The sequence below is a fragment of the Apodemus sylvaticus genome, chromosome 1, assembly GCF_947179515.1.
Source record: "Apodemus sylvaticus chromosome 1, mApoSyl1.1, whole genome shotgun sequence".
NCBI classification, from domain to species: domain Eukaryota; kingdom Metazoa; phylum Chordata; class Mammalia; order Rodentia; family Muridae; genus Apodemus; species Apodemus sylvaticus.
In genome coordinates, this window is record NC_067472.1 from 188271995 (window position 1) to 188295079 (window position 23085).

The following is a 23085-nucleotide window of genomic DNA, read 5'->3' on the forward strand; positions in this document are numbered from 1 at the left end:
AATTACATGTTGAGAGCACCAAGTGGGTGATGGAAATGGAAAACAAAACCTCTGAATGTTTACTAAATGCTTTTAAACATCAAGCTATCTTTCTAGTCCCCACCCTAATTGAGTTTTAACATCATCAGAGGGTCCGTAATGGTTTATATGAAACTCATTTACCTCTCAAATGGTATCCCACTTCCTGGTTATCCCCCTCACACACACACCATCTCATGATATTCCACTTCCCAGTTACCCCTTCTTTAACTTCCCAGCCCACATCTGCCCTCTCCCTCCCCCTTATCTGTATGAGAGTGCTCCCCACCAACCCACATTCTCCTCCACCCTTCCAGCATCCCCCTACTCTGGGGCATCAAACCTCCCCAGGACCAAGGGCGTCCTCTCCCATTGCTCTCAGGCAAGAGTATTCTCTGCTACATATGTATTTGGAGCCATGGATCCCTCCAGTACACTCCTTGGTTGCTGGTCTAGACTCCTGTAGAACTGGGTGCTGAGGCCAGCCTATGCTGTTCTTCCAATAGAGTTGCAATTCCTCTCAGCTCCTCCAGAGATTTGCCAGCTCCCTGACCAGGTTCCCTGAGTCAGTCTCTTGGTTGGCACCAAGCACCCACATCTTCACTGGTCAGTTGCTAGTTAGCCCTCCTCAGAACCCACCACACTAAGTTCCTGTCATCAAGTGCCTCTTGACCATGGCAACAGTGTTGGGTTTGAGGTCTGCAGGCATGATGGACCCTCAGTCCCTGGTTGGCCATTCCTTCAGTCTCTGTTCCATTTTATGTCCCTGTTCTTCCTTTGGACAGGAACATGTCTGGGTTAAAAACTTTGAGACGGGTGGGCGGCCCCATCCCTTAATCAGGGGCTGTGCCTATCTAGTGGAGGTGGTCTCCACAGGTTCTATCTCCCCCTTCTCTGTCCATTTTCACTAAACTCATCCCAGTTGGGTCCTGGAAGCCTCACATGTCCCTGGTGTCTGCGACCCTCTAGTGACTATCTCCAGTTCCTCATCACCCCCTGGTACATATTTGTGTTGAATTTCCAGACTCTCTGTACCTCTCTCACATCTCTTCCAGTTCCTGATACTGTTACCCTTATTTCCTCCCTCTACTTTGTCCTTTACTGCTTCCCCTCTCCTGCCAACTCCCACAATCGTCATGTTCCCTCATCAATGGCATTACTATTAATATTAATTATTATTATTATTATTATTATTATTATTATTGTCTGAATGTATGTGTACTTTGTGTGTGGATGTAGAACAAGTTGGGTAGTGTTCCTTCTGTTTCTATTTGGTGGAATAGTTTGAAGAGTATTGGTGTTAAGTCTTCTTTGAAGGTCTGATAGAATTCCACCCTAAAACCATCTGGTCCTGTGCTTTTTTTGGTTGGAAGTCTTTCTATGACCCCCTTCTATTTCTTTAGAGGTTATGGGTCTGTTTAAATGATCTATTTGATCCTGATTTAATTTTGGTATTTGGTATATGTCTAAGAAATTGTCCATTTCCTCCAGATTCTCCAGCTGTGTTGAGTACAGGCTTTTATAGAAGGATCTGATAATTTTTTTAATTTCCTCAGTTTCTGTTGTTATATCTCTCTTTTTATTTCTAATTTTGTTAATTTGGATACTGTCTCTGTGTGCTTTGGTTAGTCTGGCTAAGGGTTTATCTATCTTGTTGATTTTTTCAAAGAACCAGCTCCTGGTTTTGTTGATTCTTTATATGACTCTCTTAGTTTCTACTTGATTGATTTCAGCCCTGAATTTGATGATTTCCTGTCTTTTTCTCCTCGTGGGTGAATTAGTTTTGTTTTGTTCCAGGGCTTTCAGTTGTGCTGTTAAGCTTCTAGTGTATGCTCTCTCCAATTTCTTTTTGGAGGCACTCAAAGCTATGAGTTTTCCTCTTAGCACTGCTTGCATTGTGTTCCATAAATTTGGGAATGTTGTGCCTTCATTTTCATTAAATTCTAAAAAGTCTTTGATTTCTTCCTGTATTTTTCTTTGACCAAGGTGTCATTGAGTAGAGTATTGTTCAGTTTCCATGTGTATGTGGGCTTTCTGTTGTTTTTTTGTTATTAAAGTCCACTTTTACTCCATAGTGATCTGATAGGAGGCATGGGGTAATTTCGACCTTCTTATATTTGTTGAGGTCTGTCTTGTGATTAACTATGTGATCGATTTTGGAGAAGGTACCATGAGGTGCTGAGAAAAAGGTATATTCTTTTGCTTTGGGATGAAAAGTTATATATATATATATATATATATATATATATATATATATATATATGTAGATAGAGATAGAGATAGAGATAGAGATAGTGATAGAGATAGAGAGAGAGAGAGAGAGAGAGAGAGAGAGAGATAGAGATAGAGATAGAGATAGAGATAGAGATAGAGATAGAGATAGAGATAGAGATAGAGATCTGTTCAATCCAATTGGTCCAAAGTTTCAATTAGTTTCACTGTGTGCCTGTGTAGTTTCTGTTTTCCTGATCCGTAAATTGAGGGGTGTTGAAGACACCCACAATTATTGTTTGTTGCAATGTGTGCTTTGAGATTTAGTAAAGTTTCTTTTATGAATGAGGGTGCCCTTGCATTTGGAGCGTAGGTGTTCAGGTTTGATAGTTCTTCTTTGTGGATTTTTCCTTTGACCAGCAAGAAGTGTCTTTACATGTCTCTTTTGATGACATTAGGTTGAAAGTCAATTTTATCTGATATTAGAATGGCAACTCTGGTTTGTTTCCAGAGACCATTTGCTTGTAGAATTGTCTTCCAGTCTTTACTCTAAGGTAGTTTTTGTCTTTGACACTGAGGTGTGTTTCCTGTATGCAACAAGATGTAGGGTCCTGCTTACATATCCAGTCTGTTAGTCTATGTCTTTTTATTGGGGAATTGAGTCCATTGATGTTAAGAGATATTAAGGAGTAGTGATTATTGCTTCCTGACATTTTTGATGTTAATTTTATACTTGTGTGTTATCTTCTTTTGGTTTTGATGAAAGAAGGTTATTATCCTGCTTTTTCCAGGGTATAGTTTTTCTCCTTGTATTGGTGTTTTCCCCTATTACTCTTTGTAGGGCTGGGTTTGTGGAAAGATATTGTGTAAATTTGGTTTTTCTTTGGAATATCTTGGTTTCTCCATCTATAGTGATTGAGAGTATTGCTGGGTATAGTAGTCTTTTTTTTTCAGTTTTTTTTCAGTCAGCATTTTTTTATTCGATATATTTTTTATTTACATTTCAAATGATTTCCCCTTTTCTAGCCCCCCACTCCCCGAAAGTACAATAAGCCCCCTTCTCTCCCCCTGTCGTCCCACCCACCCCTTCCCACTTCCCCATTCTGGTTTTGCCAAATACTGCTTCACTGAGTTTTTCGAGAACAAGGGGCCACTCCTCCTTTCTTCTTGTACCTCATTTGATGTGTGGATTATGTTTTGGGTATTCCAGTTTTCTAGGTTAATATCCACTTATTAGTGATAGCTTGGTTACACCATACCTGCACTGGGAGCTTTGTTTATCTACTGGAGGTGGGCTCTTCAGGTTTCATCTCCCCACTGTTGGGCATTTTGGGTAAGGTCATCCCCAATGAATCCAACAAGCCTCTCATATCCCAGGGCTCTGGGACTCTCTAGAGTTTCCCCTTACTCCATCCCACCCTGCAGCTGCATATTTCCATTCATCCTCTGGCCCTCTGGGCTTCTCTCCTGTCTTACCTTGTCCTGCTCCCTTCCTACTCCCCTCTCCCACCCAAGTCCCTACATTCTTCTGACTACGGGGATTATTGTGTTCCCTCTTCTAAGTGGGGTTCAAGCATGCTCACTTGGGCCTTCAATCTTGTTAAACTTCTTGTGGATTTGTATCAGGTATATTCTGTACATTTTAGCTAATATCAGTGAGTACATACCATGCAGGTCCTTTTTGGTCTATGTTACCTCAGTCAGGATGATATTTCCTTTATTTATTTTTCGTTTATTGAATATATTCTTCATTTACATTTCACATGTTATAACCTTTCCTGGTTTCCCCTCCCCCAAAACCCTCAACCTATCCTCCCCCCCACTGCCTCCATGAAGACGCACTTCCACCCAACCCACACCCACCTACCCCCCTTGATTTCCCCACACTGGGGTATCTATCGAGCCTTCATAGAACCAAGGACCTCTCCTCCCACTGATGCCCTAAAAGGCAAAACTTCACCACAAGTGTGGCTAGAACCATGTGTACCCCTTGGTACACATGGCCTAGTCCCAGGGAGTCCTTGGGCATCTGGTTGGTCGAAATTGTCGGATTTTCCAGGAGGCTGAAAAACCCTTCAGCTCTTCTAGGCCTCCCTCCATCTCCTCCATCGGGGACACTGCACTCAGCCCAATGGTTGGCATCTGCCTCTATCTATAAGCCTCTGGCAAGGCCCCTCAGGAGACAGCCATAACAGGCTCCTTTCAGTAAGCACTTTTTGTCATCCACAGTAGTGTCAGGGTTTGGTGACTGTTTATAGGATGAATCCGCAGGTATGACAGTCTCTGGATGGCCTTTCCTTCAGTCTCTGCCCCACAATTTGTCTCCATAATTGTTCCTGTGAGTATTTTGTTCCCTTTCTCAGAAAAACCAAAGCACCAACACTTTGTTCTTCCTTCTTCTTGAGCTTCATGTGCTCTGTGAATTGTATATTGTTTATTTTGAGCTTTTGGGCTAATATCCACTTATTAGCGAGTGCATATCATGTGTGTTCTTTTGTGATTGGGTTACCTCACTCAGGATGACACTTTCTAGTTCCATCCATTTGCCTAAGTATTTCATGAATTCATTGTTTTTTATAGCTGAGTAGTACTCCATTGAGTAAATATATCACATTTTCTGTATCCATTCCTCTTTTGAAGGACATTTGGATTATTTCCAGCTTGTGACTATTATAAATAGGGCTACTGTGAACATAGTGGATCATGTGTCCTTATTATATGTAGGAGTATCTTCTGGGTATATGCCCAAGAGTAGTATAGCTGGGTCCTCAGGTAGTACTATGTCTAATTTTCTGAGGAATCACCAAAATGATTTCCAGAGTTGTTGTACCTACATGCAATCCCACCAACAATGGAGGAATGTTACTCTTTCTCTACATCCTCTCCAGAATCTTCTGTCCCCTGAGTTTTTCATCATAGCTATTCTGACTGAAGCAAGGTAAAATCTCAGGGCTGTTTTGATTTGCCTTTCCTTGATGACTAAGGATGTTGAACATTCCTTTAGGTGTTCCACAGCCATTTGAGTTTCCTCAGTTGAGAATTCTTGTTAGTTCTGTACCCCATTTTTAATAAGGTTATTTGACTCTCTGGAGACTAACTTCTTGAGATCTTTGAATATATTGGATATTAGCCCTCTATGGCATGTAGGATTGGTAAAGATTTCCCAGTCCGTTGGCTTCCATTTTGTCCTATTGACAGTGTCCTTTGCCTTAAGAAATTTGCAATTTTATGAGACCCTATTTGTTGATTCTTGTTTTTACAGCATAAGCCATTGGTGTTCTCTTCAGGATATTTTCCCATGTTCACATGTGTTCAAGGCTCTTCCCCACTTTCTCCTCTGTAAGCTTCAGTGTATCTGGTTTTATGTTGAATTCCTTGATCCACTTGGCCTTGAGCTTTGTACAAGGAGATAAGAATGTGTGGATTTGCATTTTTTCTACATTCCGACTTCTGGTTGATCCAGCACCATTTGTTTAAAATGCTCTCTTTTGCCCATAACAGCTGAGACAGGGTCCGCCAGGGCCCCACCTGTACCCAGGAGCTGGGCAGTGCCACAGCCATCTGTGTACCAATCATACAGGTAGATGATCATTTTGATGTGTGCTTGGATTCAGTTGGCAAGAATTTTTATTAAATATTTTTGCATTGATATGATTAGGGAAATTGGTCTGAAGTTCTATTTCTTTGTTGGATCTTTGTGTGGTTTAGGTGTCAGACTAACCGTGGCTTCATAAAATTAGTTGGATAGTGTTCCTTTTGTTCTTTTTTGTGGAATAGTCTCTCTAGATACTAACTTCTTGAGTTCTTTGAATATATTGGATATTAGCCCTCTATGGAATATAGGATTGGTAAAGATCTTTTCCCAATCGGTTGGCTTCCATTTTGTCCTAATAACAGTGTCCTTTACCTTAAGAAGCTTTGCAATTTTATAAGATCCCATTTGTTGATTCTTGTTTTTAGAGCATAAGCCATTGGTGTTCTTTTCAGGAAAATTTCCCCTGTGCACATGTGTTCAAGGCTCTTCTGCACTTTCTCCTCTATAAACTTCAGTGTATCTGGTTTGAAGATTATCGGTGTTAAGTCTTCTTTGAAGGTCTGGTAGAACTCTGCACTGAACCCATCTGGTCCTGAACTTTTTTGGTTGGGAAACAACTAATGACTGCTTCTATTTCTTTAGGAGTTATGAGATTGTTTAGATCATTTATCTAATCCTCATTTAACTTTGGTACCTGGTATCTGTTTATAAAATTGTCTATTTCATCTAGATTTTCCACATGTGTTGAGTATAGGCTTTTGTAGTAGAATCTGGTGATTTTTTGGATTTCCTCAGTATCTGTTATTATGTGTCTCTTTTCATTTCTGATTTTGCTGATTTGGATACTCTCTCTGTGCTCTCTGGTTAGTTTGGCTAAAGTTTATCAATCTTGTTGGGTTTTTTCCAAGAGCAACCCCTGGTTTGGTTGATTCTTTGTATAGTTTTGTTTCTACTTGATTGATTTCAGCCCTCAGTTTGATTATTTCCAGTAATCTTCAAATCTTGGGTGTATTTGATTTTTTTTGTTCTAGAGCCTTCAGCTGTGCTATGAAACAGCTCTTTCCAGTTTCTTTTCAGAGGCACCCAGAGCTACTTTCCCTCTTAGCACTACTTTCATTGTGTCCCATAAGTTTGGGTATGTTGTACCTTCATTTTCATTAAATTCAAAAAAGTCTTTCATTTCTTTCTTTATATCTTCCTTGACCAAGTTATCGTTAAGTAGAGTGTTGTTCAGTTTCCATGTGTATGTGTTCTTTCTGTTGTTTTTGTTGTTATGGAAGACCATTTTTAACCTGTGGTGATCTGATAGGGTGTATGGAATTATTTCAGTCTTCTTATATCTGCTGAGGTCTGTTTTGTGACTGAGTATATAGTCAGTTTTGAAGAAGGTACAGTGAGGTGCTGAGAAGAAGGTATATTCTTTTGTTGTAGGACAAAATGTTCTATAGATAATCTGTTAAAACCATTTGGTTCATAACTTCTGTTAGTTACACTGTTTCTCTATTTTGTTTGTTTCTTCGATCTATCTATTGATGAGAGTGGTGTATTGAAGTCTCCTATGATTATTGTATGAGGTGGAATGTGTGTTTTGAGCTTTAGAAAGTTTCTTTTATGAATGTGGGTGCTTTTGTATTTGGAGAATATATGTTCAGAATTGAGAAATCATCTTGGTAGGTTTCTCCTTTGATGAGTATGTAGTGCCCTTCCTTAACTTTTTTGATTACTTTGTGTTGAAGGTCGATTTTATTAGATATTAGGATAGAAAATTGTTTTCCAGCCTTTTACTCCCAGGTAGTGTCTGTCTTTGTGCCTGAGATTGGTTTCCTGTATGAAGGAAAATGTTGGATCCTGCTTATGTATCCAGTCTGCTACTCTTTGTGTTTTTATTAGAGAATTGAGTCCATTTATATTAAGAGATATTAAGAAGAAGCGATTGTTGCTTCCTGTTATTTTTGTTATTAGAGGTGGAGTTATATTTGTGTGGCTCTCTTCTTTTTGATTTGTTAAAAGATTATTTCTTTGCTTTTTCTAGTGTGTAGCTTCTCTCCTTTTGCTTTCATTTTGTGTTTTGACTTAAATATCCTTTAAAGTCTGGATCTGTGGAAATATATTGTATAAATTTGTTTTTGTCATGGAATACCTTGGTTTCTCCATCTTTGGTAATTGAGACATTTCCTGGATGCAGTAGCCTGGGTTGGCATTTGTGTTCCCTCAGGGTCTGTATGACACCTGCCCAGGATCTTCTGACTTTCATAGTGTCTGGCAAGAAGTCTGGTGTAATTCTGATAAGTCTGCCTTTATATGTTACTTGACCTTTCCCCCTTACTGCTCTTAATATTCTTTCCTTGTTTAGTGCGTTTGGTGTTTTAATTATTATGTAACAGGAAGAAATTTATTTCTGGTTCATTCTATTTGGAATTCTGTAGTCTTCTTGTATGCTCAGGGGTATGTTTTTCTTTAGATTAGGGAAGTTTTCTTCTATAATTGTGTTAAAGACATTTACTGGCCCTTTAAGCTAAAAATCTTCATTCTCTTCTACACCTATAATCCTTAGGTTTGGTCTTCTCATTTTTCCTGGATTTCTTGGATGTTTTGGCTTAGGACCTTTTTGCATCTTGTAATTTCTTTGACTGTTGTGTCAATGATTCCTATGGTATCTTCTGCATCTGCGAGTCTCTCTTCTATCTCTTGCATTCTGTTGTTGATGCTTGCATCTATGACTCCTGAATTCTTCCCTAGGTTCTCTATGACCAGAGTTGTTTCCTCTTGTGATTTCTTTATTGGTTCTATCTCCATTTTTAGATCCTGGATGGTTTTGTTCAATTCCTTTACCTGTTTGGTTGTGCTTTCCTGTAATTCTTTAAGGGCTTCTACCTGTTTGCCTGTATTCTCCTGTATTTCTTTAAGGGGATTATTTATGTCCTTCCTGAAGCCCTCTATCAGCCTCATGAGCTGTGATTATAAGTCCAAATCTTGCTTTTCTTTTGTGTTATGTACTTGTTGTTGTGGGAGAACTGGGTTCGGATGGTGCCATGTTGCCTTCATTTATATTGGTAACATTCCTGAGTTTGCTTTTCTACATCTGCTTATCTCTGGTGTTATCTGATCTTGCTGTCTCTGGCTGGAACTTGTCCCTCCTATAGGTCTACAAGCCTGTCTCAGCACCCCTGGATGACTGGATCTCCCATGGCACAGAGTGCTGTGGCTTAGCCTAGTTCCCGGGTGCAGATGGAGCCCAGAAGAACATTGTCCCAGGTTCTCTGCCACTCCTGTGTTCCCTGCGCTCTTGGATGTACCCAATTGTTCAGTTGCCAGAGAGAAAATGGCAGACTCGCCTCAAAACCCGAGAGTTAAAGCACGCCCTGCAGGCCAGTTCTTACCTGGCAGGACTGGTGCACAGATGGCTATGGCATAGCCCACCTCCTGGGTGGATGTAGAGCCTGGATGGACCCTGTCCCAGATCCCCTGCTACTTCTGTGTTCCCTGTGCTCCTGGCCATATCCACCTGCACAATTGCTGGAGAGAAAAAAATCAATAATGGTTCTTAATATGTTTTAACATCCCTTGAAGCCCACCACCCACCAGAGGTAGTGAAAAAGAAAGGATATTAGGAGACATTGGAAGTGGACCTGTTTATAAAGGTTCTTTGGAGCAAACCCCATCTGCAGTGTCTGGAAATCAGCAGTTCAGTTTACAGGTCAGCATGCAGCAGCAGTTCAATCCAATTGAAAACACTTCAGAGATACACCAAGAATGCAGTTTGGTAGAGTTGGGTTAGCAAAAGCAGTGAAGTAACCTAGCAGAGAGAGACAGGCCTCAGCCTTGGGTTGCATCAGCAGGAGGGACTAGGAGGAACACCTAGAGAAGTTCTCAGCTGTGCCTCTCTCAGGGAAGTGAAGATCAGTAAAGACGAGACGCACAAGTGTTGCACAGCTAGCTGTACCTGCAAGGCAAGCTCTGTCATGGTCACACTGTGGAGTCCTATTTATACCCTCCACACATCACGTGTCCTCCACAGGCCTCGCCTCAGCATGGCTCTTGCCTCAGCAGTGCATACAGCCCAAGTCCACAAAGTCCCAAAAATGCAGCTCAACTTTGCAATGTAAGGTTGACCAATACATGCACATCTTTAGCAAAGAATCCTTCATCATGTGTCCTTCACATGTTTGCTTTAGCAGAACATCCTCTCTCCTGTGTGTTCTTCAGTGAAATGTTCCTTCATGAGTCTGCCTTAGTCTTTCACCTGTGTCCACTTCAGGAAAACATTCTTCTATGTGATTGCCCCAGCAAAACACCATCCAGCACAACTGACTCTCCACTTAAAATTCCACTTCAGTCCCAAAATCAAAACAAGCACAAGTCAGGTACTGGAGTGTTGTAGATAACTGGTACATAGGGAAGTTTTAATGCCTAGCACCTTAAACTTAAAAACAAGCATCCTATTTGTTTGAGTCTCTGCTCATAATTTCTCAGTGCTTCAATGTCTCAGCAATCCATTCTCCTTTCCCCGAGTGCTGTCAATCAGGCTGTTGTCAATCACTCATCTCTCCTCCCATAAGTCACTCCAATACAGTCACTGGCTCACCACCCTAAATTGGGTGGAGCTGTTCTTTGGCCTGTTCCTGGTGGCACTATCTAGGGTGAACAGATGTATGTATGTTCAAAATTTCCTAGGAAAGATCACACAGCATACATAAATCAGAGAAAAAGAGAGACAGTGAGAGGTGTGAAAGATGGAGATGGTGGGAAAGACAAAGCTTAGAGGTGGAGAGAGAGAGAGAGAGAGAGAGATGCATCAAGGGAAACATCTGGCCAGCTCTAGATGAGATGATAATGAATGTGGAGTAGGGAACAGGTCATAGGTGGTTTCTGAGCCAGTGTTTGAGCCTGGCTTAAGCAGGACACAGCAATGCATACCTACAATCTCAGCACCTTGGAGGCTTAGGTAACAAGACTGTGAGTTGGAGTCAAGCCTGGGCTACATAGTGAGGTCCTGCCTTTAAAAACATTAGACTCTCATAGTCTGTTTTATGTTGCCATTACAGAATGTCACAGACTGGATAACACAATAGACATTGTTTCTTGGTTGGTGGCAGGGGATCCAGTAGCATTGTGTCAGCATCTGGTTATTACTTCTGTGCTGTGCCAAGCATGGCATAGTATATGAGGTGGAGAGTAATTGAGGAAGATACCTTGCTGGGGAACTCTAGGCAGGGGCTCTAACACTAAGCCAGGCCCCCAGCCCCTCACTGGGGGATTCTAGGCAGGGACTCTTAACACTGAGCCACTCCCCCAACCCCTCACAGGGGATTCTAGGCAGGGTCTCTACCACTGAGCCACGCCCCCAGCCTCTCACAGGGGATTCTAGGCAAATGTTTTACCACAGAGCTACATTATTTGTTTTTCAATTTTTTTTGATATAGGTTCTTGTTCTGTAGTCCAGGCTAGTCTTAAACTTGCACCAGTTCTTCAGGTGCCCAAATGCTGGGATTACAGGTGTCAATACTCCTGCATCTTGACCTAAAATGTTTTATATATATATATATATTTGAATGTTTACTCACATTTATGCTTGTGTACTTTGTCCATGTATATGGCTATCCTTTGAAGGTCAGAAGAGAGTATTGGATCACTTGAAACTAAAGTAACAGATAATTTTCAGCAGTTATATGGGCGATGTCAACCAAACCCATGTTCTCTGGAACAGTATCCAGTGCTCCTAACCACTAAGTCATTTATCCAGGCCCTGATTTATTGCTTTTTTCTTTCTATTTTTACAAGTATATGCATTTTACATACTAGTCAAGATTATTTCCCAATGTTTGTATTGCTGTGTAATTTTTACATAACTCTAACAAAAGTGGTTATGAACAAACTATTATTTTGAATTAGATTCACTGTCAGTTCAGTATTCCCAGTGTATACATGAATTTAGATTTTTAAAGAAACAAATGGGTATCTAACAACACCTTTGGATGATTTCATTGCCTGGAACAATCTGGATTTACTGAATGAACTGGGCATGCTCAGGATTAAGAATGATTGGGACAGATCTGGGATTCTCTTTCTTCCATTCACCCGAGCCTAGCTGCACCATCTATTGGAAGACAGGAACTATCTCATATTAAAGAAGGAAAAACAGAGAAGTTTGACATTCTCCCCAGAGTCACACAGCGCAGTCACTGACGTGCAGAGAAGGGCAGCAAGGCAGGGTTTCTCTTAAAAGTTCCATTGGCATCACAAAACTGCTGGAGTGAAGCTGAGTCCTGGAATTGGTTAGAGCTATGGAGGATGGAGTGGAGCAATGGGAGAACTGTGGTACCCTGTAGGAAGAACTGGCACAGATGATTGTGGCTTCTCACCTTGAGATGGCCTCCTAGCTATGCCCCCCAAACTCTAGGGTCTACCCAGTCCTAGGGACAGAAGGTGTGAGGGTGTGCCTATGAGGTCTGCTTTCTTTCTGGGTTCCTGAAACCATTTTCCTTTTTAGTATGAGCATAATTGTGTCTATCCAATACAGGCATTGAAATAGAGATTGCCTTGTCTTATCATGTGGCCACCAATGGACTATAACCTCACTGCAGTTGAATGACATACAAAATGGCCAAAGACACCATGATGTCCTATAGTGTCATGATTGTATAGTTGATGGTGCTCACCCCGGTTTTTGAGGAGAGAGACAAACAGACAGACAGAACTACATATAGCTGGTACAGAACCAGATCACAGTTAAAAACCTTCCACACCAAGGAGTAAGAAATGGCCCACTGATTAAAAGCACTGGCTGTGATTCCCAGTACCCTCATTTTGGCTCATAACACTATGTAACTCCAGTTCCGGGGCTTACATTTCTTCTGTCCTTTGTGGAGACTACACACACACACACACACACACACCACCACCGCCACCACCACCACCACCACCACCACCACCACTACCACCATCACCACCACTACCACCACACACCACACACACACACACCATGGCACAGGCATTCATGCTGACATAACAGACTCAGACTGTGCAGCCCCATCACCCTGTCCCCAGCTCCCTCAGCTTGCTATTTCTCCCTCAGGCTATCTTTAGCTTCCACATCTCCGTGTGTCCCTCTGTGGCACCAGGTACTCCCAGAGCACCTACAAAATGCCAGGTCCTGTGCGTCCTGTGTTTCTACCTCACGATGCATCTGTGCCATTAGCATCTTTTGGTTTTTCAGATGAGGGAATTTAATTGAACTGAGATGCGGGCTCAGGTTGTCAAAATTGAAAAATCAGTGCTTCGTTGTGACTTACAGGCATTTCCTGAAATGAGTCCATTAAACAGGTACAGGGAATGTAGAGATGAATTCACCAGTGGAAGAAAAGCTTAGAAGCCAAATCTTAGAGCTGCTGTTGGCCTTTTTCTGTCTCAGGAAGCCCTTCCTTTCTTTTTGTCTATCATTCCTTCTTCCTTTCTTCCTTCCTTCCTTTCTTTCTTATTTTATTTACTTACATGTCAAACGTTGCCCTCTTCCCTGTTTCATCTCTCCCAAACTCCCATCCCATCCTCCATTCCCTTTGCCTCTATGAGGCTGCTCTCCTACCAACCCCCCCCCCATTCGTCCCTCACTGCTCTAGTGTCCTCTTATGCTGGGGCATCAACCCTCCACAGGACCAAAGACCTCCCCTCCCATTGATGCCCAACAAGGCCATCCCCTGCTACATATATATCTGGAGCCATGGATCCCTCCATGTGTACTCTTGGTTGGTGGTTTAGTCCTTGGTGACTCTAGGCAGTCCACTTGGTTGTTACTATTGTTCTTCTTATGGGGCTGCAATAACCTTGAGCTCTTTCTGTCCTTCCCCTAACTCTTCCACTGGGGTCCTCAGGCTCAGTCCGATGGTTGGCTGTGAGTATCTGCATCAGTAGTGGATGGATGCTGGCAGAGCCTCTCAGAAGACAGCCTTACTAGGCTTCAGGAAGCCATTTCTAATTCCCACTACTAGTGTTCATTCTGGGGTTAAGAAGACTGTTTCTTTTGAGATAGGGTATCTATAGCTCAGGGTACCCCAAGACTCCCTACATAGGTACCATGCCTGAGCTATGCTGTGCTAGTGATGGAACTCCATGCATTCAGGGCACTCACCCTCTCTATTGAGCCTCGTGCTTGGCCCAAGATACGTATGATATGTATTGTCAGTAAATATGTCTCATTGTTACTTACCCATCCATGAAACCCCTAGAACTCTCTCTCTCCTCACCTCTCACGGTCTTTTGTCTACCCATCTGCTTCTCTATTATTAGGTTGTCTGTCTGTCTCGCATTGTGTATTATCAGATTCTCATAATAGACTGGGTTTGATACCTGACTTCTAGACCATAGTGGGCAGAGTGGCAATGTGTCAACCTCTCTGTACTTCCCTGTTTACACCAACAAGATGGGGAGAACACCCGTAATTTATTTTTCCTCACTTAAAAGATTAGTTTTCAACCTGGGGGTTGCAACCACTCTGTGTGTGTTTGTGTGTGTGTGTGTGTGTGTGTGTGTGTGTGTGTGTCTCTGTGTGTGTTTGTGTGTGTGTGTGTGTGTGTGTGTGTTTGAGTGACTCTCTCTCAGGGTTGTACATCCGATATCCTGTGTATCAGATATTTACATTAAGATTCATAACAGTGGGCTGGAGAGATGGCTCAATGGTTAAGAGCACTGACAGCTATTTTAGAGGTTCTGAGTTCAATTCCAAGCAACCCCATGGTGGCTCACAACCATCTTCAAAGAGATCTGATAAATTCTTCTGGTGTGTCTGAAGACAGTTACTAATAAATAAATCTTTAATAAAAGATTCATAACAGCAGAAAACTTACAACTATGAAGTAACAACAAAATTAATTTTATGACTGGGGATTAGCACACATGATGATGGTATTAAAGGGTTGCAGCATCAGGAAGATTGAGAGCCACTGTATTAGAAACACACTCCTCTAACCATTCCACTCTGTGTCTTCTATTTTGCTTCTTAAAAACCCTTCCAGCCCAATTTGGGCAGCAGCAGTCTTATGTCCAGGGAGGACTCAGTGGGTTAAGCTGTGTGAAAGGTGTCTTGCTTTCCCATCATGTTCCCCAAGCTGGAGTGAGGATCTGAGCTGACCAGTTAAAGATCAATGTTGTGGGTTCACAAAAGTCCAAGGTGGCATCTTGCCAAGTCCTCACATGTGCAAAGGTCAGGTGTACTCTGTTGGTCCTCTCTAGTGGGGTCAGAGGAGTCTGTGCTGTCTTTCTCTGACCTCCCAACCTCTGGTACAGTCATCTCCACCCAGACCCGCACTATTAGTAACAGGTCTGTTTGCCTCTGCAAGCTTGTCACTTGCTTATATCCCCTTCCTTGAATGATCCCCTTCCCCCGCCTGGTTCCTTACCAGATACTTAACCTCTGTGGTGTTCTACGTGAAAAGCTCACATGTACAGTGTAAAAGCCACACAGAACAGAAACATGCAATATAGGTCTTTCTGGGTCTGCGTAACCTCACCTCAGATGATCATTTCTAGTTTAACACAGTTACCTGAACATTTCACAATTTAATTTTTTAACAGGGGATAATATCTCATTGTGTAAATGAAACACATTTCATTATCCATTCATCACTCAATGGGCATCTTGGCTTTGTTCCAATTTCTGGCTGTTACGGGGAGAGCAACGATGGACATGGATGAGCAAGTATCTGTAGTAAAATGGAGTCCTTCCAGTGCATGACCCCAGCCCCCCAAGAGTGATATGGCTGGAGTGCTGGGGTCTTGTGGGAGCTCTACTTTCAGCGTGTTGATGAACCCCCACAGTGACCTGCTTCCTCCTCCCCCTTTCCTTTAGAAGAGATTATCTTGAAGCAGCTGTCTTGGCCCTCTAGTTCTCACAATTTCCCTGTGATGCTCCTTGAGCCTTAACAACAGAGGTTATTTTTTAAGTGTATTTACTGAGGACACACACACCACAGTCAGTTGATCTCTGCATTTGAGTAGTTGAATCTTTCTGTAATGATCTCAAAGCAGCTTCTTTGATGAAGGGTCAGAGATGCACTTACCTGTGGGGAAGTTTGATTTAAAATAAAAAAAGTACTTATGTCTGTAAATATTTTGCCTGCATGTAGGTTGGTGCACCACTTGCCTGCCTGGACCCTACAGAGGCCAGAAGACAGTATTAGGTCCCCTGAGAGTGAAGTTGCAGTCAATTGTGACACACCATATTGGTGCTGGGTATCAAACTCAGGTCCTTTTAAAGATCAGTTAGTGTTCTAACCTCTGAGTCATCTTTGCCATCCCCGACTCTGCATCAAGTTTATAATATGTATGAAAGGAAAATGTATGAAAAGAATAGCCCAAGGGTACAGGGTGTTCTCTTCTACTGCAGGGTTGTCATGTGTAACATGGAGTGGCACAATGTCATCAGAAGTCATAAATTAAAGATATAATCTATAAAAGACATACACTGAACTCTGAAGCAATAATGAAAAGAGCAAACATCTAGTAAGCAGTGTGGACCCATAAATGTGGACCCTGATAAATTGAGGATTTAAACTTTCTACCTTTCTAGTAGTAACAATGACTACAGAACAGGGACCTGTGTTTAAGAGGCAAGACTATGAAACAGAATCATGAAAAATATTTAAGACAAAGGAGAACTGTCCCCTTGGTTGTGAGATTTCTAGGGGAGTCATGTACAGATGTGTATTAACCCCACACAGGGCAGCACAGCAACAATGTTTTTAAACGTTGCAGCTTCGTGAACCAGTGAGTTTATTGGAGGTTACTCCCAGGAGCACACGTAATTCAAAGGCAGCTATGTCCCCACCACCACGTCCCAAACCCAGCCTGGCACCAGCATGGTTCATCAAGGCTGCATGCTTGGCACCACTTGCAGGTTCTCACTGGGGAGAACCTCCATCCAGATCAGAAGCTGCTTATTATTTACATAAATTCAGAGAGGGCTTTGTGAGTTCTATAACTTTTTGAGTTTTCTGAGCCTCATGCCTTTCCATAGCTCCTGTGTTTCATTCTTCCCTTCTTCCAGGAGAGAATGTTTCAAGTCACAGGAAATAGCTATATAACATGTCTAAAGACCCTTGTGTTTAAAGGCTTGGTCACCAGGCTGGTGCTATTGGAGGTGATGGGGCCTTTAAGAGGAAGACTCAGTGGGAGGACTTCATGGTTGTTCTCACTCTTATTGAGTAGTGAGACCCCAGTCCCTTCTCCTCTTTTCTGGGCATGGCTGTGCAGTGACTGGTTTTGATCTGCAACTTGCTTTTAAGATGTGCTGAATGCCCTGGCTCTGTCCTTGGGATCCTCACCTCAGTGAAAGACACTGACCTGCACACATGTTAAACTGATTTTATACAGATACAAAACAATCTGGAGGAGAAATTACATTTCAGCAGACACTGCAGGAAGATTGGATATCTACACACCAAAGGAAGAATGTTGGTCCATGCTCATTGCCATATGCAAAGATTGCCTCGAATCACAATGATTGAGTGCATCACAACTGGAAATGGAACTCCAAAACTATAAAACTCATAGAAGTGTCTGACATTTGTGGGTGGGTGTAGGGAAGACATTGGCCACATAATTCATGAAAATAATGATAAATGGGACTTTACAGCTCTACAAATGATACTGTTGCTGGGTACTATGCTATAAATCTTCAATCCTAGCATCTGGGAAGCTGAGGCAGGGGAATCACCATAACGTTGGGGGTCAGCCTGGTCTATATGTCAAACTTAGACCAGCCAGGGATGCACAGGTGAAGGGAAATGTTTGGTGAAATTTGAGACTTGTCCAGTAATTCAAAATGTTTGCTTCCATGTCCATTTATCAACTTACTGATTATTCTTTAAAAAATGTTTAAGGAAAGGGCTGTGGGTCAGTTGATAGAGTGATTGCTTAGCATGCATGAAGCTGGGACTCAGTCCCCAGAACCCCATAAACTTGGTGGGGTGCCCTCTTCCCTCCTAGCATGTGCAGGTTGAGGCAGAAGGATAAGCATGAGATAAAAGACCTCTCATCTCAAAAAGTAACAAAACCCAACATTGCTCATGTTGGAAAGTGTCCACCTCTTCCTTGTAATATACAAATGACACCAAAAACAGTGATAATAGAGTTGTTTAGAGTAGGCTACTAACTTCTATGCTTTGATAAAGTTATGCCTTCAAAACTCCTTGTTTAAAATTAGAAGTTTTTGTTTTGTTTTGTTTTGTTTTGTTTTGTTTTGTTTTGTTTTGGTAGGGTTTTTTTCTCACTTTTGCCTTTCCCCATTCTCTATGAATGCAGGGAGCAGACAGTGAAGAGCAGCAAAAATCTTTATTTACCTCATGGGAAGAACTAGTTAAACAAGAAAGCAAACATTCTGAGACCCCATGGTGGTGGACGGATGGGGACCAGGAGACATGGTGGGCATCGCAGCTCTGTGCTCCTGGTCTTCTGTCTTTGGTAGGTCTCTAGGGCTTGAGTCAGTTGCAGGAATGAATTCCTATCTTGAGCCAAGGGATGGGGTCTTAGAGGCAGAGGCAGGAATGAGCACGGCTGCCTGTGGCCTCATGTCAAGTCCCACAGCCTGGAGAGGTGGCTTCCCAGGCAAGCCCATGTTTGAGAGCGAAGCCTCCTCTGTGGATCAGGGACTGTTGTGCTTCTCTGTAGAGTGCCTGGCAACTCAGCCCCTAGCCAGGAGCCAGGAGCCTGCACAAGAGCTAGACTCTGGCCAGATGTGGGACTGGGAACCTTCCTTCTCTGAAAATTTGAGGATTGTATTGTTCCAGAGCTTGCACAACCCAAATTTCTAGGGCCATCTGGAGGCTCTGATTGGCTGAGTTTATGCTTATGCAAATAAGGTGAAAATGGAGCCAATCAGAGAACAGTTGCCAAATCTGTTGGGAGAGCGCAGGAAACTACTTCACAATCAGGTCTGTACTTAACCCTCCGTGGTAACAGTAGAGAAGTTGACATTTAACTGTCCAAAGGGCTTCCGTCAGTTCTGGCTCACCTTTTCCAGGGAGCTGCTCGAACTGGGGGTTCTTCATTCATTCCAGCCTTCTGGGTGCTGCTGCCACTGTGGCCTCACATTGGCCGTCCATCATTGCCTGCCACCATCTACTTCCCCACTCAATTCACATGGCAGCTCTGCTAGTCAGTTGCATTCTGCCTGGGTTTGCATTTCTTTCCCAGTTGCCTCCTTTGACAGGTTAGGTTGCTTCTCAGCAAGTTGTCAAATGGCAATCCAGAGCAGCTGAAGTTCTACCTCTTTTCTCTTCCACAATGCCTTAAGTGCAGGGATTGTGCTGTTGTTTGCAGTCACTTCGTTATGGTCTCTCCAGGATGTAGCTGTGCTCACACCTCTGGCTTCAGGGCATTAAGAGAAAATTTGGAAGCTAGTAGCCATACCCTGGCAACAATCTTCTGACTTTTTAGGTTTGTCATCTTATGAAGCTAATGCCACAGCAAGAGAATTGGACAAACTTATCCTTTTTTTAAAAAAAAAAGATTTATTTATATATATATATTTATATATATATATATATATATATATTTATATATATATATATATATTATATGTAAGTACACTGTAGCTGTTTTCAGACACTCCAGGAGAAGGTGTCAGATCACTTTACAGATGGTTGTGAGCTACCATGTGGTTGCTGAGATTTGAACTCAGGACCTTCAGAAGAGCAGTCAGTGCTCTTAACCACTGAATCATCTCTCCTGCCCCAAACTTATTCCCCACCTTTTTTAGATTGATTTTTTTCTATGAATTTCACATGGTGTACACCATTTCTTTTTTTTTTTATTCGATATAATTTATTTACATTTCAAATGATTTCCCCTTTTCTAGCCCCCCACTCCCCGAAAGTCCCTTAAGTCCCCTTCTCTTTCCCTGTCCTCCCACCCACCCCTTCCCACTTCCCTGTTCTGGTTTTGCCGAATACTGTTTCACTGAGTCTCTCCAAAACCAGGGGCCAGTCCTCCTTTCTCCTTGTACCTCATTTGATGTGTGGATTATGTTTTGGGTATTCCAGTTTTCTAGGTTAATAACCACTTATTAGTGAGTGCATACCATGATTCACCTTTTGAGTCTGGGTTACCTCACTTAGTATGATGTTCTCTAGCTCCATCCATTTGCCTAAGAATTTCATGAATTCATTGTTTCTAATGGCTGAATAGTACTCCATTGTGTAGATATACCACATTTTTTGTATCCACTCTTCTGTTGAGGGATACCTGGGTTCTTTCCAGCATCTGGCAATTATAAATAGGGCTGCTATGAACATAGTAGAGCATGTATCCTTATTACATGGTGGGGAATCCTCTGGATATATGCCCAGGAGTGGTATAGCAGGATCTTCTGGAAGTGAGGTGCCCAGTTTTCGGAGGAACCGCCAGACTGATTTCCAGAGTGGTTGTACCAATTTGCAGCCCCACCAGCAGTGGAGGAGTGTTCCTCTTTCTCCACACCCTCTCCAACACCTGCTGTCTTCTGAATTTTTAATCTTAGCCATTCTGACTGGTGTAAGATGAAATCTCAGGGTTGTTTTGATTTGCATTTCCCTAATGACTAAGCTGGTTCAACTGGAGGGCAGCATGCAGAAGAATGCGAATTGATCCATCCTTGTCTCCTTGTACTAAGCTCAAATCCAAATGGATCAAGGACCTCCACATAAAGCCAGACACTCTGAAGCTAATAGAAAAGAAACTGGGGAAGACCCTTGAGGACATCGGTAAAGGGAGAAAGTTTCTGAACAGAACACCAATAGCGTATGCTCTAAGAGCAAGAATTGACAAATGGGACCTCATAAAATTACAAAGTTTCTGTAAGGCAAAGGACACCATCAAGAGGACAAATCGGCAACCAACAAATTGGGAAAAGATCTTCACCAATCCTACATCAGATAAAGGGCTAATATCCAATATATATGTACTTCTGTCTATTAAAAGTGAAGGCAACATACATCTCCAAAATGTGAACACTGTGCCAGTTACTTCATGGAATGTACTTCGTGGCTCCCACGGGAAGTTCTGGGCTGGAATAATGGTCCAAGTTCAGTGCCACGTCACCCAGCTTGGCAGGAGCAAGGTCCTGGTGTCAGACAAGTTGATGGTGGCACAGTGCCAAGGCCAGGAAAGTACAGATTATGTGCCTGAGATCACCATAGTTTTCTAACCTTCGACCTAGGTCACCAGAGTGCACTTCTTCAAACTTGTGTCCTGAATCCAGGCAGGCAATGGCTGAACATCTCAAAAAGGGTGCTGCTTCCTCTTCCTTCATCTTTCTCTCCATTAAAGAGAAATGAAGTGTTATTGAGAAGGAGAGGTCCAAAGATGGGCAACCGATGCATTTCATCTCTGCATTAGGAAGGCTGAGTTGGTGATAAACCCTAACAGTGGATCATTTTCCTGGAATCTCAGTTTATTTTCTATTTCTGTGAAGAGACATCATGACAAAGGCAACTTATACTTTATTGGGGATTTCTTGCAATTCCAGTTCATGACCACCATGGCAAGGAGCCCAGAACTTCCTGTGGGAGTCATGAAGTACATTCCATGAAGTAACTGGCACAATGCTCACATTTTGGAGAGGTATGTTGCCTTCACTTTTAATAGACAGAAGTACAGAGAGATTAAGAGACTTATCTAAGGTCACACAGTGGATTAGAACTACATTGTACACATGATAGCCGCTTTCCAGACATGATCATAAAGCACTTGAAATGTTTCAGAAGTGGTAACACAAATTTGTAGTCCCAGCAGTAGAGAGGCCGGAGGAGAACACTATGAGTTCAAAGCCAGCCTGGAATATATAGGGGGACATTGTCTAAGACACACAAATCAACCCATGGATTTAACATATGTGGTGGTTTGAACCTGTTTACTTCAGAAGTTGAGGCAAGTTGATCACTAGTGAAAGGCCAGTCTGAGCTATAAATGGAGACAGAAAACAGATGGATGGATATGGTAACACAAACCTGTAATCCTGACACTCAGGAAGCAGAGACAGAAGGACCAGAAGCCTGGGATGCACAGTGAGACTCTTACTCCGAAATTCCTGCTACAAAGCAACTAAGAAGAAGCATTTATTTTCTATTAGTTTCATTCCAGAGGAGGTATGACATTTGGGGCTTTGGTCTAGATACGGGAGCTTATGGTTGTTTCTATATATTGCAGATGGAAGGAGGACAATAAGAAGGAAGAAGAGAAGGAGGAGGAGGAAAAGGAGGAGGAGGAAGAGGAGAGAGAGACAGAGAGAGACAGAGAGACAGAGTCAGAGAGAGAGAGAGAGATGCAGTAGAGTTGTGACTCATTAGGTTGCTTCCAACAACTTACTTCTCTCTTACAAGCTTTACCCCTAAGTGTCCTGCCACCTCCCAAATAATATCAGTTAGATACATCGTTCAAACATGAATATCAGAGACAGATTTTACATTCAAAATAGAATATATTATGAATGGATCAATGTTATCACTGCAGTGGTGGGCTAGTTAAGAACTTTCTGTTTCATTTTTAGTTTTCTATTTCTTTTTAACAGGGGGGAAGGTCAGAGAACTTCATGTGCTATGAACAGGATTGGGAGGATGAAGGGAACCATTTGTCATTATACACAGTGGTCAGAGACTATCTTCGTTAGGAACTCTATTTCTGTCATAAAACACCATGGCAGAAAGCAACTTGGGGAGAAAAGGATTTTTTTTTTTTTTTTTGCAATTGACAGATTATCATCACAGGATGTAAGGGTAGGAACACAAGGGAGGAACCTGGAGGCAGGAGGTGATTCTGAGGCCATCAAGGATGTTGCAGAGTCCATGGAGGGTTGCAGAGGCCATGGAGGTGGGTGCTTCTTACTGGCTTGCTGATCATGGTCTGCTCAGCCTGATTTCTTATAGAACCCAAGACCACTAGCCCAAGGGTGGAATCTCCCACAGTGCATTAGGCCCTCCACCACCCAATCACAAGTTAAGAAAATGTTCTACAGATTTGCCTGCAGTGTGATTTTATGGATACATTTTCTCAATTGAAGTTCCCTCCTCTGAAATGGATATAGCTTGTATCTTGTTGACACAAAAGCCAAACAGCCCCGAGACCCAGGGGCCCTAACTACATCTCTACCAGGTTTCAGCCTCTCTCTGCCCCTGACTCCTGAGCCTCACTATTCCTGAATCTCTTGCCTGGCCTTCCATATCCTCCCCTTGCCCTGTCAGTGGCTATCATGGGCCAGAGAGTGAAATGCGGACTCTGGTGAAATTACATCTGCAGATTTTTCAAAGACCTGGTTCAGGGAATGAACAGATAGAGACAAGTATAGGATCATGGGA